Genomic DNA, 10,687 nt, shown 5'->3' on the forward strand with positions numbered 1-10,687 from the left:
AAAATGGAATGCATCAACAGAACGGTGTTGGCAGTATAAAAATATCTACAGCACCTTGTATTCCTAGGTGGTATCCCCTCAAAGTACTAACCAGGCCCAAGACGGCTTAGCTTCCTAGATCAGATGAGTTTTGGTGTATCCAGTCTGGTGTGGCTGTAGATGAGCTTTGTGTGGTTTCTATTAGAACTTTTCTACTTCTAACTACTGGTTCATAAATGAATACGTTTTAAAAAGGAATGCATCAACAGAACGGTGTTGGCAGTATAAAAATATCTACAGCACCTTGTATTCCCAGGTGGTCTACCATCCAAGTACTAACCAGGCCCAACACTGCTTAGCTTCCAAGATCAGATGAGATTGGGCGTATCCAGTGTGGTGTGGCTGTAGATGAGCTTTGTGGTTTCTGTTAGAACTTTTCTACTTCTAACTACTGGTTCATAAATGAATACATTTGAAAATGGAATGCATCAACAGAACGGTGTTGGCAGTATAAAAATATCTACAGCACCTTGTATTCCCAGGTGGTCTGCCATCCAAGTACTAACCAGGCCCAACATTGCTTAGCTTCCAAGATCAGATGATATTGGGCGTATCCAGTGTGGTGTGGCTGTAGATGAGCTTTGTGGTTTCTGTTTGAACTTTTCTACTTCTAACTACTGGTTCATAAATGAATACATTTGAAAATGGAATGCATCAACAGAACGGTGTTGGCAGTATAAAAATATCTACAGCACCTTGTATTCCCAGGTGGTCTCCCATCCAAGTACTAACCAGGCCCAACACTGCTTAGCTTCCAAGATCAGATGAGATTGGGCGTATCCAGTGTGGTGTGGCTGTAGATGAGCTTTGTGGTTTCTGTTAAAACTTTTCTACTTCTAACTACTGGTTCATAAATGAATACGTTTGAAAATGGAATGCATCAACAGAACGGTGTTGGCAGTATAAAAATATCTACAGCACCTTGTATTCCCAGGTGGTCTCCTATCCAAGTTCTAACCAGGCCCAACACTGCTTAGCTTCCAAGATCAGATGAGATTGGGCGTATCCAGTCTGGTGTGGCTGTAGATGAGCTTTGTGGTTTCTGTTAGAACTTTTCTACTTCTAACTACTGGTTCATAAATGAATACGTTTGAAAATGGAATGCATCAACAGAACGGTGTTGGCAGTATAAAAATATCTACAGCACCTTGTATTCCCAGGTGGTCTCCTATCCAAGTTCTAACCAGGCCCAACACTGCTTAGTTTCCAAGATCAGATGAGATTGGGCGTATCCAGTCTGGTGTGGCTGTAGATGAGCTTTGTGGTTTCTGTTAGAACTTTTCTACTTCTAACTACTGGTTCATAAATGAATACGTTTGAAAATGGAATGCATCAACAGAACGGTGTTGGCAGTATAAAAATATCTACAGCACCTTGTATTCCTAGGTGGTCTCCCCTCAAAGTACTAACCAGGCCCAAGACGGCTTAGCTTCCTAGATCAGATGAGTTTGGGTGTATCCAGTCTGGTGTGGCTGTAGATGAGCTTTGTGTGGTTTCTATAAGAACTTTTCTACTTCTAACTACTGGTTCATAAATGAGTACGTTTTAAAATGGAATGCATCAACAGAACGGTGTTGGCAGTATAAAAATATCTACAGCACCTTGTATTCCCAGGTGGTCTCCCATCCAAGTACTAACCATGCCCAACACTGCATAGCTTCCAAGATCAGATGAGATTGGGCGTATCCAGTGTGGTGTGGCTGTAGATGAGCTTTGTGGTTTCTGTTAGAACTTTTCTACTTCTAACTACTGGTTCATAAATGAATAAGTTTGAAAATGGAATGCATCAACAGAACGGTGTTGGCAGTATAAAAATATCTACAGCACCTTGTATTCTCAGGTGGTCTCCCATCCAAGTACTAACCAAGCCCAACACTGCTTAGCTTCGAAGATCAGATGAGATTGGGCGTATCCAGTGTGGTGTGGCTGTAGATTAGCTTTGTGGTTTCTGTTAGAACTTTTCTACTTCTAACTACTGGTTCATAAATGAGTACGTTTTAAAATGGAATGCATCAACAGAACGGTGTTGGCAGTATAAAAATATCTACAGCACCTTGTATTCCCAGGTGGTCTCCCATCCAAGTACTAACCAGGCCCAACACTGCTTAGCTTCCAAGATCAGATGAGATTGGGCGTATCCAGTGTGGTGTGGCTGTAGATGAGCTTTGTGGTTTCTGTTAGAACTTTTCTACTTCTAACTACTGGTTCATAAATGAAAAAGTTTGAAAATGGAATGCATCAACAGAACGGTGTTGGCAGTATAAAAATATCTACAGCACCTTGTATTCCCAGGTGGTCTCCCATCCAAGTACTAACCAGGCCCAACACTGCTTAGCTTCCAAGATCAGATGAGATTGGGCGTATCCAGTCTGGTGTGGCTGTAGATACGCTTTGTGGTTTCTGTTAGAACTTTTCTACTTCTAACTACTGGTTCATAAATGAATACGTTTGAAAATGGAATGCATCAACAGAACGGTGTTGGCAGTATAAAAATATCTACAGCACCTTGTATTCCCAGGTGGTCTGCCATCCAAGTACTAACCAGGCCCAACATTGCTTAGCTTCCAAGATCAGATGATATTGGGCGTATCCAGTGTGGTGTGGCTGTAGATGAGCTTTGCGGTTTCTGTTAGAACTTTTCTACTTCTAACTACTGGTTCATAAATGAATACATTTGAAAATGGAATGCATCAACAGAACGGTGTTGGCAGTATAAAAATATCTACAGCACCTTGTATTCCCAGGTGGTCTCCCATCCAAGTACTAACTAGGCCCAACACTGCTTAGCTTCCAAGATCAGATGAGATTGGGCGTATCCAGTCTAGTGTGGCTGTAGATGAGCTTTGCGGTTTCTGTTAGAACTTTTCTACTTCTAACTACTGGTTCATAAATGAATACGTTTGAAAATGGAATGCATCAACAGAACGGTGTTGGCAGTATAAAAATATCTACAGCACCTTGTATTCCCAGTTGGTCTCCCATTCAAGTACTAACCAGGCCCAACACTGCTTAGCTTCCAAGATCAGATGAGATTGGGCGTATCCAGTCTGGTGTGGCTGTAGAGGAGCTTTGTGGTTTCTGTTAGAACTTTTTTACTTCTAACTACTGGTTCATAAATGAATACGTTTGAAAATGGAATGCATCAACTGAACGGTGTTGGCAGTATAAAAAATCTACAGCACCTTGTATTCCCAGGTGGTCTCCCATCCAAGTACTAACCAGGCCCAACACTGCTTAGCTTCCAAGATCAGATGAGATTAGGCGTATCCAGTCTGGTGTGGCTGTAGATGAGCTTTGTGGTTTCTGTTAGAACTTTTCTACTTCTAACTACTGGTTCATAAATGAATACGTTTTAAAATGGAATGCATCAACAGAACGGTGTTGGCAGTATAAAAATATCTACAGCACCTTGTATTCCCAGGTGGTCTACCATCCAAATACTAACCAGGCCCAACACTGCTTAGCTTCCAAGATCAGATGAGATTGGGCGTATCCAGTGTGGTGTGGCTGTAGATGAGCTTTGTGGTTTCTGTTAAAACTTTTCTACTTCTAACTACTGGTTCATAAATGAATACGTTTGAAAATGGAATGCATCAACAGAACAGTGTTGGCAGTATAAAAATATCTACAGCACCTTGTATTCCCAGGTGGTCTCCTATCCAAGTTCTAACCAGGCCCAACACTGCTTAGCTTCCAAGATCAGATGAGATTGGGCGTATCCAGTCTGGTGTGGCTGTAGATGAGCTTTGTGGTTTCTGTTAGAACTTTTCTACTTCTAACTACTGGTTCATAAATGAATACGTTTGAAAATGGAATGCATCAACAGAACGGTGTTGGCAGTATAAAAATATCTACAGCACCTTGTATTCCTAGGTGGTCTCCCCTCAAAGTACTAACCAGGCCCAAGACGGCTTAGCTTCCTAGATCAGATGAGTTTTGGTGTATCCAGTCTGGTGTGGCTGTAGATGAGCTTTGTGTGGTTTCTATTAGAACTTTTCTACTTCTAACTACTGGTTCATAAATGAATACGTTTTAAAAAGGAATGCATCAACAGAACGGTGTTGGCAGTATAAAAATATCTACAGCACCTTGTATTCCCAGGTGGTCTACCATCCAAGTACTAACCAGGCCCAACACTGCTTAGCTTCCAAGATCAGATGAGATTGGGCGTATCCAGTGTGGTGTGGCTGTAGATGAGCTTTGTGGTTTCTGTTAGAACTTTTCTACTTCTAACTACTGGTTCATAAATGAATACATTTGAAAATGGAATGCATCAACAGAACGGTGTTGGCAGTATAAAAATATCTACAGCACCTTGTATTCCCAGGTGGTCTGCCATCCAAGTACTAACCAGGCCCAACATTGCTTAGCTTCCAAGATCAGATGATATTGGGCGTATCCAGTGTGGTGTGGCTGTAGATGAGCTTTGTGGTTTCTGTTTGAACTTTTCTACTTCTAACTACTGGTTCATAAATGAATACATTTGAAAATGGAATGCATCAACAGAACGGTGTTGGCAGTATAAAAATATCTACAGCACCTTGTATTCCCAGGTGGTCTCCCATCCAAGTACTAACTAGGCCCAACACTGCTTAGCTTCCAAGATCAGATGAGATTGGGCGTATCCAGTCTAGTGTGGCTGTAGATGAGCTTTGCGGTTTCTGTTAGAACTTTTCTACTTCTAACTACTGGTTCATAAATGAATACGTTTGAAAATGGAATGCATCAACAGAACGGTGTTGGCAGTATAAAAATATCTACAGCACCTTGTATTCCCAGTTGGTCTCCCATTCAAGTACTAACCAGGCCCAACACTGCTTAGCTTCCAAGATCAGATGAGATTAGGCGTATCCAGTCTGGTGTGGCTGTAGATGAGCTTTGTGGTTTCTGTTAGAACTTTTCTACTTCTAACTACTGGTTCATAAATGAATACGTTTTAAAATGGAATGCATCAACAGAACGGTGTTGGCAGTATAAAAATATCTACAGCACCTTGTATTCCCAGGTGGTCTCCCATCCAAATACTAACCAGGCCCAACACTGCTTAGCTTCCAAGATCAGATGAGATTGGGCGTATCCAGTGTGGTGTGGCTGTAGATGAGCTTTGTGGTTTCTGTTAAAACTTTTCTACTTCTAACTACTGGTTCATAAATGAATACGTTTGAAAATGGAATGCATCAACAGAACGGTGTTGGCAGTATAAAAATATCTACAGCACCTTGTATTCCCAGGTGGTCTCCTATCCAAGTTCTAACCAGGCCCAACACTGCTTAGCTTCCAAGATCAGATGAGATTGGGCGTATCCAGTCTGGTGTGGCTGTAGATGAGCTTTGTGGTTTCTGTTAGAACTTTTCTACTTCTAACTACTGGTTCATAAATGAATACGTTTGAAAATGGAATGCATCAACAGAACGGTGTTGGCAGTATAAAAATATCTACAGCACCTTGTATTCCTAGGTGGTCTCCCCTCAAAGTACTAACCAGGCCCAAGACGGCTTAGCTTCCTAGATCAGATGAGTTTGGGTGTATCCAGTCTGGTGTGGCTGTAGATGAGCTTTGTGTGGTTTCTATTAGAACTTTTCTACTTCTAACTACTGGTTCATAAATGAATACGTTTTAAAAAGGAATGCATCAACAGAACGGTGTTGGCAGTATAAAAATATCTACAGCACCTTGTATTCCCAGGTGGTCTACCATCCAAGTACTAACCAGGCCCAACACTGCTTAGCTTCCAAGATCAGATGAGATTGGGCGTATCCAGTGTGGTGTGGCTGTAGATGAGCTTTGTGGTTTCTGTTAGAACTTTTCTACTTCTAACTACTGGTTCATAAATGAATACGTTTGAAAATGGAATGCATCAACAGAACAGTGTTGGCAGTATAAAAATATCTACAGCACCTTGTATTCCCAGGTGGTCTCCCACCCAAGTACTAACCAGGCACAACACTGCTTAGCTTCCAAGATCAGATGAGATTGGGCGTATCCAGCGTGGTGTGGCTGTAGATGAGCTTTGTGGTTTCTGTTAGAACTTTTCTACTTCTAACTACTGGTTCATAAATGAATACGTTTGAAAATGGAATGCATCAACAGAACGGTGTTGGCAGTATAAAACTATCTACAGCACCTTGTATTCCCAGGTGGTCTCCCATCCAAGTACTAACCAGGCCCAACAATGTTTAGCTTCCAAGATCAGATGAGATTGGGCGTATCCAGCGTGGTGTGGCTGTAGATGAGCTTTGTGGTTTCTGTTAGAACTTTTCTACTTCTAACTACTGGTTCATAAATGAATACGTTTGAAAATGGAATGCATCAACAGAACGGTGTTGGCAGTATAAAACTATCTACAGCACCTTGTATTCCCAGGTGGTCTCCCATCCAGGTACTAACCAGGCACAACACTGCTTAGCTTCCAAGATCAGATGAGATTGGGCGTATCCAGTGTGGTGTGGCTGTAGTTGACCTTTGTGGTTTCTGTTAGAACTTTTCTACTTCTAACTACTGGTTCATAAATGAAAACGTTTGAAAATGGAATGCATCAACAGAACGGTTTTGGCAGTATAAAAATATCTACAGGACATTGTATTCCCAGGTGGTCTGCCATCCAAGTACTAACCAGGCCCAACATTGCTTAGCTTCCAAGATCAGATGAGATTGGGCGTATCCAGTGTGGTGTGGCTGTAGATGAGCTTTGTGGTTTCTGTTAGAACTTTTCTACTTCTAACTACTGGTTCATAAATGAATACGTTTGAAAATGGAATGCATCAACAGAACGGTGTTGGCAGTATAAAAATATCTACAGCACCTTGTATTCCAAGGTGGTCTCCCATCCAGGTACTAACCAGGAACAACACTGCTTAGCTTCCGAGATCAGATGAGATTGGGCGTATCCAGTGCGGTGTGGCTGTAGATGACATTTGTCGTTTCTGTTAGAACTTTTCTACTTCTAACTACTGGTTCATAAACGAAAACGTTTGAAAATGGAATGCATCATCAGAACGGTGTTGGCAGTATAAAAATATCTACAGCACCTTGTATCCCCAGGTGGTCTCCCATCCAAGTACTAACCAGGCCCAACACTGCTTAGCTTCCAAGATCAGATGAGATTGGGCGTATCCAGTGTGGTGTGGCTGTAGATGAACTTTGTGGTTTCTGTTAGAACTTTTCTACTACTAACTACTGGTTCATAAATGAATACGTTTGAAAATGGAATGCATCAACAGAACGGTGTTGGCAGTATAAAAATATCTACAGCACCTTGTATTCCCAGGTGGTCTCCCATCCAAGTACTAACCATGCCCAACACTGCATAGCTTCCAAGATCAGATGAGATTGGGCGTATCCAGTGTGGTGTGGCTGTAGATGAGCTTTGTGGTTTCTGTTAGAACTTTTCTACTTCTAACTACTGGTTCATAAATGAATACGTTTGAAAATGGAATGCATCAACAGAACGGTGTTGGCAGTATAAAAATATCTATAGCACCTTTTATTCTCAGGTGGTCTCCCATCCAAGTACTAACCAGGCCCAACACTGCTTAGCTTCCAAGATCAGATGAGATTTGGCGTATCCAGTGTGGTGTGGCTGTAGATGAGCTTTGCGGTTTCTGTTAGAACTTTTCTACTTCTAACTACTGGTTCATAAATGAATAAGTTTGAAAATGGAATGCATCAACAGAACGGTGTTGGCAGTATAAAAATATCTACAGCACCTTGTATTCTCAGGTGGTCTCCCATCCAAGTACTAACCAAGCCCAACACTGCTTAGCTTCCAAGATCAGATGAGATTGGGCGTATCCAGTGTGGTGTGGCTGTAGATGAGCTTTGTGGTTTCTGTTAGAACTTTTCTACTTCTAACTACTGGTTCATAAATGAATAAGTTTGAAAATGGAATGCATCAACAGAACGGTGTTGGCAGTATAAAAATATCTACAGCACCTTGTATTCCCAGGTGGTCTCCCATCCAAGTACTAACCAGGCCCAACACTGCTTAGCTTCCAAGATCAGATGAGATTGGGCGTATCCAGTCTGGTGTGGCTGTAGGTAAGCTTTGTGGTTTCTGTTAAAACTTTTCTACTTCTAACTACTGGTTCATAAATGAATACGTTTGAAAATGGAATGCATCAACAGAACGGTGTTGGCAGTATAAAAATATCTACAGCACCTTGTATTCCCAGGTGGTCTGCCATCCAAGTACTAACCAGGCCCAACATTGCTTAGCTTCCAAGATCAGATGATATTGGGCGTATCCAGTGTGGTGTGGCTGTAGATGAGCTTTGTGGTTTCTGTTAGAACTTTTCTACTTCTAACTACTGGTTCATAAATGAATACATTTGAAAATGGAATGCATCAACAGAACGGTGTTGGCAGTATAAAAATATCTACAGCACCTTGTATTCCCAGGTGGTCTCCCATCCAAGTACTAACTAGGCCCAACACTGCTTAGCTTCCAAGATCAGATGAGATTGGGCGTATCCAGTCTAGTGTGGCTGTAGATGAGCTTTGCGGTTTCTGTTAGAACTTTTCTACTTCTAACTACTGGTTCATAAATGAATACGTTTGAAAATGGAATGCATCAACAGAACGGTGTTGGCAGTATAAAAATATCTACAGCCCCTTGTATTCCCAGTTGGTCTCCCATTCAAGTACTAACCAGGCCCAACACTGCTTAGCTTCCAAGATCAGATGAGATTGGGCGTATCCAGTCTGGTGTGGCTGTAGAGGAGCTTTGTGGTTTCTGTTAGAACTTTTTACTTCTAACTACTGGTTCATAAATGAATACGTTTGAAAATGGAATGCATCAACAGAACGGTGTTGGCAGTATAAAAAATCTACAGCACCTTGTATTCCCAGGTGGTCTCCCATCCAAGTACTAACCAGGCCCAACACTGCTTAGCTTCCAAGATCAGATGAGATTAGGCGTATCCAGTCTGGTGTGGCTGTAGATGAGCTTTGTGGTTTCTGTTAGAACTTTTCTACTTCTAACTACTGGTTCATAAATGAATACGTTTTAAAATGGAATGCATCAACAGAACGGTGTTGGCAGTATAAAAATATCTACAGCACCTTGTATTCCCAGGTGGTCTCCCATCCAAGTACTAACCAGGCCCAACACTGCTTAGCTTCCAAGATCAGATGAGATTGGGCGTATCCAGTGTGGTGTGGCTGTAGATGAGCTTTGTGGTTTCTGTTAGAACTTTTCTACTTCTAACTACTGGTTCATAAATGAATACGTTTGAAAATGGAATGCATCAACAGAACAGTGTTGGCAGTATAAAAATATCTACAGCACCTTGTATTCCCAGGTGGTCTCCCATCCAAGTACTAACCAGGCACAACACTGCTTAGCTTCCAAGATCAGATGAGATTGGGCGTATCCAGTGTGGTGTGGCTGTAGATGAGCTTTGTGGTTTCTGTTAGAACTTTTCTACTTCTAACTACTGGTTCATAAATGAATACGTTTGAAAATGGAATGCATCAACAGAACGGTGTTGGCAGTATAAAACTATCTACAGCACCTTGTATTCCCAGGTGGTCTCCCATCCAAGTACTAACCAGGCCCAACAATGCTTAGCTTCCAAGATCAGATGAGATTGGGCGTATCCAGTGTGGTGTGGCTGTAGATGAGCTTTGTGGTTTCTGTTAGAACTTTTCTACTTCTAACTACTGGTTCATAAATGAATACGTTTGAAAATGGAATGCATCAACAGAACGGTGTTGGCAGTATAAAACTATCTACAGCACCTTGTATTCCCAGGTGGTCTCCCATCCAGGTACTAACCAGGCACAACACTGCTTAGCTTCCAAGATCAGATGAGATTGGGCGTATCCAGTGTGGTGTGGCTGTAGTTGACCTTTGTGGTTTCTGTTAGAACTTTTCTACTTCTAACTACTGGTTCATAAATGAAAACGTTTGAAAATGGAATGCATCAACAGAACGGTTTTGGCAGTATAAAAATATCTACAGCACCTTGTATTCTCAGGTGGTCTCCCATCCAAGTACTAACCAGGCCCAACACTGCTTAGCTTCCAAGATCAGATGAGATTTGGCATATCCAGTGTGGTGTGGCTGTAGATGAGCTTTGTGGTTTCTGTTAGAACTTTTCTACTTCTAACTACTGGTTCATAAATGAATAAGTTTGAAAATGGAATGCATCAACAGAACGGTGTTGGCAGTATAAAAATATCTACAGCACCTTGTATTCTCAGGTGGTCTCCCATCCAAGTACTAACCAAGCCCAACACTGCTTAGCTTCCAAGATCAGATGAGATTGGGCGTATCCAGTGTGGTGTGGCTGTAGATGAGCTTTGTGGTTTCTGTTAGAACTTTTCTACTTCTAACTACTGGTTCATAAATGAGTACGTTTTAAAATGGAATGCATCATCAGAACGGTGTTGGCAGTATAAAAATATCTACAGCACCTTGTATCCCCAGGTGGTCTCCCATCCAAGTACTAACCAGGCCCAACACTGCTTAGCTTCCAAGATCAGATGAGATTGGGCGTATCCAGTGTGGTGTGGCTGTAGATGAACTTTGTGGTTTCTGTTAGAACCTTTCTACTACTAACTACTGGTTCATAAATGAATAAGTTTGAAAATGGAATGCATCAACAGAACGGTGTTGGCAGTATAAAAATATCTACAGCACCTTGTA

General features: G+C 41.7%; 27 non-coding genes and 21 pseudogenes across 27 annotated transcripts; all 48 read right to left on the reverse strand.

Annotated features, from left to right (window-relative positions):
* Positions 1–42: 42 nt before the first annotated feature.
* LOC134896386 (5S ribosomal RNA) lies at positions 43–161 on the reverse strand (annotated as a pseudogene).
* A 109-nt stretch (positions 162–270) lies between these two features.
* LOC135061500 (5S ribosomal RNA) lies at positions 271–389 on the reverse strand. Its single transcript, XR_010247878.1, has one exon. It is a non-coding gene; the product is annotated as a 5S ribosomal RNA (ribosomal RNA).
* A 107-nt stretch (positions 390–496) lies between these two features.
* On the reverse strand, positions 497–615 carry LOC134892550 (5S ribosomal RNA; annotated as a pseudogene).
* Positions 616–722: 107 nt separating this feature from the next.
* On the reverse strand, positions 723–841 carry LOC134900375 (5S ribosomal RNA). Its single transcript, XR_010173887.1, has one exon. It is a non-coding gene; the product is annotated as a 5S ribosomal RNA (ribosomal RNA).
* Positions 842–948: 107 nt separating this feature from the next.
* On the reverse strand, positions 949–1,067 carry LOC134893850 (5S ribosomal RNA; annotated as a pseudogene).
* Positions 1,068–1,174: 107 nt separating this feature from the next.
* LOC134895819 (5S ribosomal RNA) lies at positions 1,175–1,293 on the reverse strand (annotated as a pseudogene).
* Positions 1,294–1,400: 107 nt separating this feature from the next.
* LOC134893716 (5S ribosomal RNA) lies at positions 1,401–1,519 on the reverse strand (annotated as a pseudogene).
* Positions 1,520–1,628: 109 nt separating this feature from the next.
* Positions 1,629–1,747, reverse strand: LOC134887720 (5S ribosomal RNA; annotated as a pseudogene).
* Positions 1,748–1,854: 107 nt separating this feature from the next.
* Positions 1,855–1,973, reverse strand: LOC134884905 (5S ribosomal RNA). The gene has a single exon (XR_010169036.1). It is a non-coding gene; the product is annotated as a 5S ribosomal RNA (ribosomal RNA).
* Positions 1,974–2,080: 107 nt separating this feature from the next.
* On the reverse strand, positions 2,081–2,199 carry LOC134900377 (5S ribosomal RNA). Its single transcript, XR_010173889.1, has one exon. It is a non-coding gene; the product is annotated as a 5S ribosomal RNA (ribosomal RNA).
* A 107-nt stretch (positions 2,200–2,306) lies between these two features.
* On the reverse strand, positions 2,307–2,425 carry LOC135066032 (5S ribosomal RNA). Its single transcript, XR_010252293.1, has one exon. It is a non-coding gene; the product is annotated as a 5S ribosomal RNA (ribosomal RNA).
* A 107-nt stretch (positions 2,426–2,532) lies between these two features.
* Positions 2,533–2,651, reverse strand: LOC134892551 (5S ribosomal RNA; annotated as a pseudogene).
* Positions 2,652–2,758: 107 nt separating this feature from the next.
* LOC134884597 (5S ribosomal RNA) lies at positions 2,759–2,877 on the reverse strand. Its single transcript, XR_010168740.1, has one exon. It is a non-coding gene; the product is annotated as a 5S ribosomal RNA (ribosomal RNA).
* A 107-nt stretch (positions 2,878–2,984) lies between these two features.
* LOC134890879 (5S ribosomal RNA) lies at positions 2,985–3,103 on the reverse strand (annotated as a pseudogene).
* A 106-nt stretch (positions 3,104–3,209) lies between these two features.
* LOC135069650 (5S ribosomal RNA) lies at positions 3,210–3,328 on the reverse strand. Its single transcript, XR_010255827.1, has one exon. It is a non-coding gene; the product is annotated as a 5S ribosomal RNA (ribosomal RNA).
* A 107-nt stretch (positions 3,329–3,435) lies between these two features.
* On the reverse strand, positions 3,436–3,554 carry LOC135068797 (5S ribosomal RNA). The gene has a single exon (XR_010254989.1). It is a non-coding gene; the product is annotated as a 5S ribosomal RNA (ribosomal RNA).
* Positions 3,555–3,661: 107 nt separating this feature from the next.
* LOC134893851 (5S ribosomal RNA) lies at positions 3,662–3,780 on the reverse strand (annotated as a pseudogene).
* A 107-nt stretch (positions 3,781–3,887) lies between these two features.
* On the reverse strand, positions 3,888–4,006 carry LOC134895730 (5S ribosomal RNA; annotated as a pseudogene).
* Positions 4,007–4,115: 109 nt separating this feature from the next.
* LOC135061502 (5S ribosomal RNA) lies at positions 4,116–4,234 on the reverse strand. Its single transcript, XR_010247879.1, has one exon. It is a non-coding gene; the product is annotated as a 5S ribosomal RNA (ribosomal RNA).
* A 107-nt stretch (positions 4,235–4,341) lies between these two features.
* Positions 4,342–4,460, reverse strand: LOC134892553 (5S ribosomal RNA; annotated as a pseudogene).
* A 107-nt stretch (positions 4,461–4,567) lies between these two features.
* Positions 4,568–4,686, reverse strand: LOC134884599 (5S ribosomal RNA). The gene has a single exon (XR_010168742.1). It is a non-coding gene; the product is annotated as a 5S ribosomal RNA (ribosomal RNA).
* Positions 4,687–4,793: 107 nt separating this feature from the next.
* LOC134890203 (5S ribosomal RNA) lies at positions 4,794–4,912 on the reverse strand (annotated as a pseudogene).
* A 107-nt stretch (positions 4,913–5,019) lies between these two features.
* On the reverse strand, positions 5,020–5,138 carry LOC135061920 (5S ribosomal RNA). Its single transcript, XR_010248285.1, has one exon. It is a non-coding gene; the product is annotated as a 5S ribosomal RNA (ribosomal RNA).
* A 107-nt stretch (positions 5,139–5,245) lies between these two features.
* LOC134893852 (5S ribosomal RNA) lies at positions 5,246–5,364 on the reverse strand (annotated as a pseudogene).
* A 107-nt stretch (positions 5,365–5,471) lies between these two features.
* Positions 5,472–5,590, reverse strand: LOC134893717 (5S ribosomal RNA; annotated as a pseudogene).
* Positions 5,591–5,699: 109 nt separating this feature from the next.
* Positions 5,700–5,818, reverse strand: LOC135061503 (5S ribosomal RNA). Its single transcript, XR_010247880.1, has one exon. It is a non-coding gene; the product is annotated as a 5S ribosomal RNA (ribosomal RNA).
* A 107-nt stretch (positions 5,819–5,925) lies between these two features.
* On the reverse strand, positions 5,926–6,044 carry LOC134884845 (5S ribosomal RNA). The gene has a single exon (XR_010168977.1). It is a non-coding gene; the product is annotated as a 5S ribosomal RNA (ribosomal RNA).
* A 107-nt stretch (positions 6,045–6,151) lies between these two features.
* Positions 6,152–6,270, reverse strand: LOC135070416 (5S ribosomal RNA). The gene has a single exon (XR_010256582.1). It is a non-coding gene; the product is annotated as a 5S ribosomal RNA (ribosomal RNA).
* Positions 6,271–6,377: 107 nt separating this feature from the next.
* LOC134886540 (5S ribosomal RNA) lies at positions 6,378–6,496 on the reverse strand. Its single transcript, XR_010170619.1, has one exon. It is a non-coding gene; the product is annotated as a 5S ribosomal RNA (ribosomal RNA).
* Positions 6,497–6,603: 107 nt separating this feature from the next.
* On the reverse strand, positions 6,604–6,722 carry LOC134894767 (5S ribosomal RNA; annotated as a pseudogene).
* A 107-nt stretch (positions 6,723–6,829) lies between these two features.
* Positions 6,830–6,948, reverse strand: LOC134894099 (5S ribosomal RNA; annotated as a pseudogene).
* A 107-nt stretch (positions 6,949–7,055) lies between these two features.
* LOC135065405 (5S ribosomal RNA) lies at positions 7,056–7,174 on the reverse strand. The gene has a single exon (XR_010251687.1). It is a non-coding gene; the product is annotated as a 5S ribosomal RNA (ribosomal RNA).
* Positions 7,175–7,281: 107 nt separating this feature from the next.
* LOC134887721 (5S ribosomal RNA) lies at positions 7,282–7,400 on the reverse strand (annotated as a pseudogene).
* A 107-nt stretch (positions 7,401–7,507) lies between these two features.
* LOC134890560 (5S ribosomal RNA) lies at positions 7,508–7,626 on the reverse strand (annotated as a pseudogene).
* A 107-nt stretch (positions 7,627–7,733) lies between these two features.
* LOC135060532 (5S ribosomal RNA) lies at positions 7,734–7,852 on the reverse strand. The gene has a single exon (XR_010246926.1). It is a non-coding gene; the product is annotated as a 5S ribosomal RNA (ribosomal RNA).
* Positions 7,853–7,959: 107 nt separating this feature from the next.
* LOC134884496 (5S ribosomal RNA) lies at positions 7,960–8,078 on the reverse strand. Its single transcript, XR_010168640.1, has one exon. It is a non-coding gene; the product is annotated as a 5S ribosomal RNA (ribosomal RNA).
* A 107-nt stretch (positions 8,079–8,185) lies between these two features.
* Positions 8,186–8,304, reverse strand: LOC134892554 (5S ribosomal RNA; annotated as a pseudogene).
* A 107-nt stretch (positions 8,305–8,411) lies between these two features.
* On the reverse strand, positions 8,412–8,530 carry LOC134884601 (5S ribosomal RNA). Its single transcript, XR_010168743.1, has one exon. It is a non-coding gene; the product is annotated as a 5S ribosomal RNA (ribosomal RNA).
* A 107-nt stretch (positions 8,531–8,637) lies between these two features.
* On the reverse strand, positions 8,638–8,756 carry LOC134893385 (5S ribosomal RNA; annotated as a pseudogene).
* A 105-nt stretch (positions 8,757–8,861) lies between these two features.
* LOC135069651 (5S ribosomal RNA) lies at positions 8,862–8,980 on the reverse strand. Its single transcript, XR_010255828.1, has one exon. It is a non-coding gene; the product is annotated as a 5S ribosomal RNA (ribosomal RNA).
* Positions 8,981–9,087: 107 nt separating this feature from the next.
* On the reverse strand, positions 9,088–9,206 carry LOC134900378 (5S ribosomal RNA). Its single transcript, XR_010173890.1, has one exon. It is a non-coding gene; the product is annotated as a 5S ribosomal RNA (ribosomal RNA).
* A 107-nt stretch (positions 9,207–9,313) lies between these two features.
* Positions 9,314–9,432, reverse strand: LOC135067539 (5S ribosomal RNA). Its single transcript, XR_010253751.1, has one exon. It is a non-coding gene; the product is annotated as a 5S ribosomal RNA (ribosomal RNA).
* A 107-nt stretch (positions 9,433–9,539) lies between these two features.
* LOC135063372 (5S ribosomal RNA) lies at positions 9,540–9,658 on the reverse strand. The gene has a single exon (XR_010249705.1). It is a non-coding gene; the product is annotated as a 5S ribosomal RNA (ribosomal RNA).
* A 107-nt stretch (positions 9,659–9,765) lies between these two features.
* On the reverse strand, positions 9,766–9,884 carry LOC134886541 (5S ribosomal RNA). The gene has a single exon (XR_010170620.1). It is a non-coding gene; the product is annotated as a 5S ribosomal RNA (ribosomal RNA).
* Positions 9,885–9,991: 107 nt separating this feature from the next.
* LOC135070670 (5S ribosomal RNA) lies at positions 9,992–10,110 on the reverse strand. The gene has a single exon (XR_010256825.1). It is a non-coding gene; the product is annotated as a 5S ribosomal RNA (ribosomal RNA).
* Positions 10,111–10,217: 107 nt separating this feature from the next.
* On the reverse strand, positions 10,218–10,336 carry LOC135060533 (5S ribosomal RNA). Its single transcript, XR_010246927.1, has one exon. It is a non-coding gene; the product is annotated as a 5S ribosomal RNA (ribosomal RNA).
* A 107-nt stretch (positions 10,337–10,443) lies between these two features.
* LOC135065406 (5S ribosomal RNA) lies at positions 10,444–10,562 on the reverse strand. Its single transcript, XR_010251688.1, has one exon. It is a non-coding gene; the product is annotated as a 5S ribosomal RNA (ribosomal RNA).
* A 107-nt stretch (positions 10,563–10,669) lies between these two features.
* The window catches only part of LOC134887722 (5S ribosomal RNA), a 119-nt pseudogene continuing 101 nt past the window's right edge, over positions 10,670–10,687 (reverse strand).

The sequence above is a fragment of the Pseudophryne corroboree genome, chromosome 3 (genome assembly GCF_028390025.1).
Source record: "Pseudophryne corroboree isolate aPseCor3 chromosome 3, aPseCor3.hap2, whole genome shotgun sequence".
NCBI lineage: Eukaryota > Metazoa > Chordata > Amphibia > Anura > Myobatrachidae > Pseudophryne > Pseudophryne corroboree.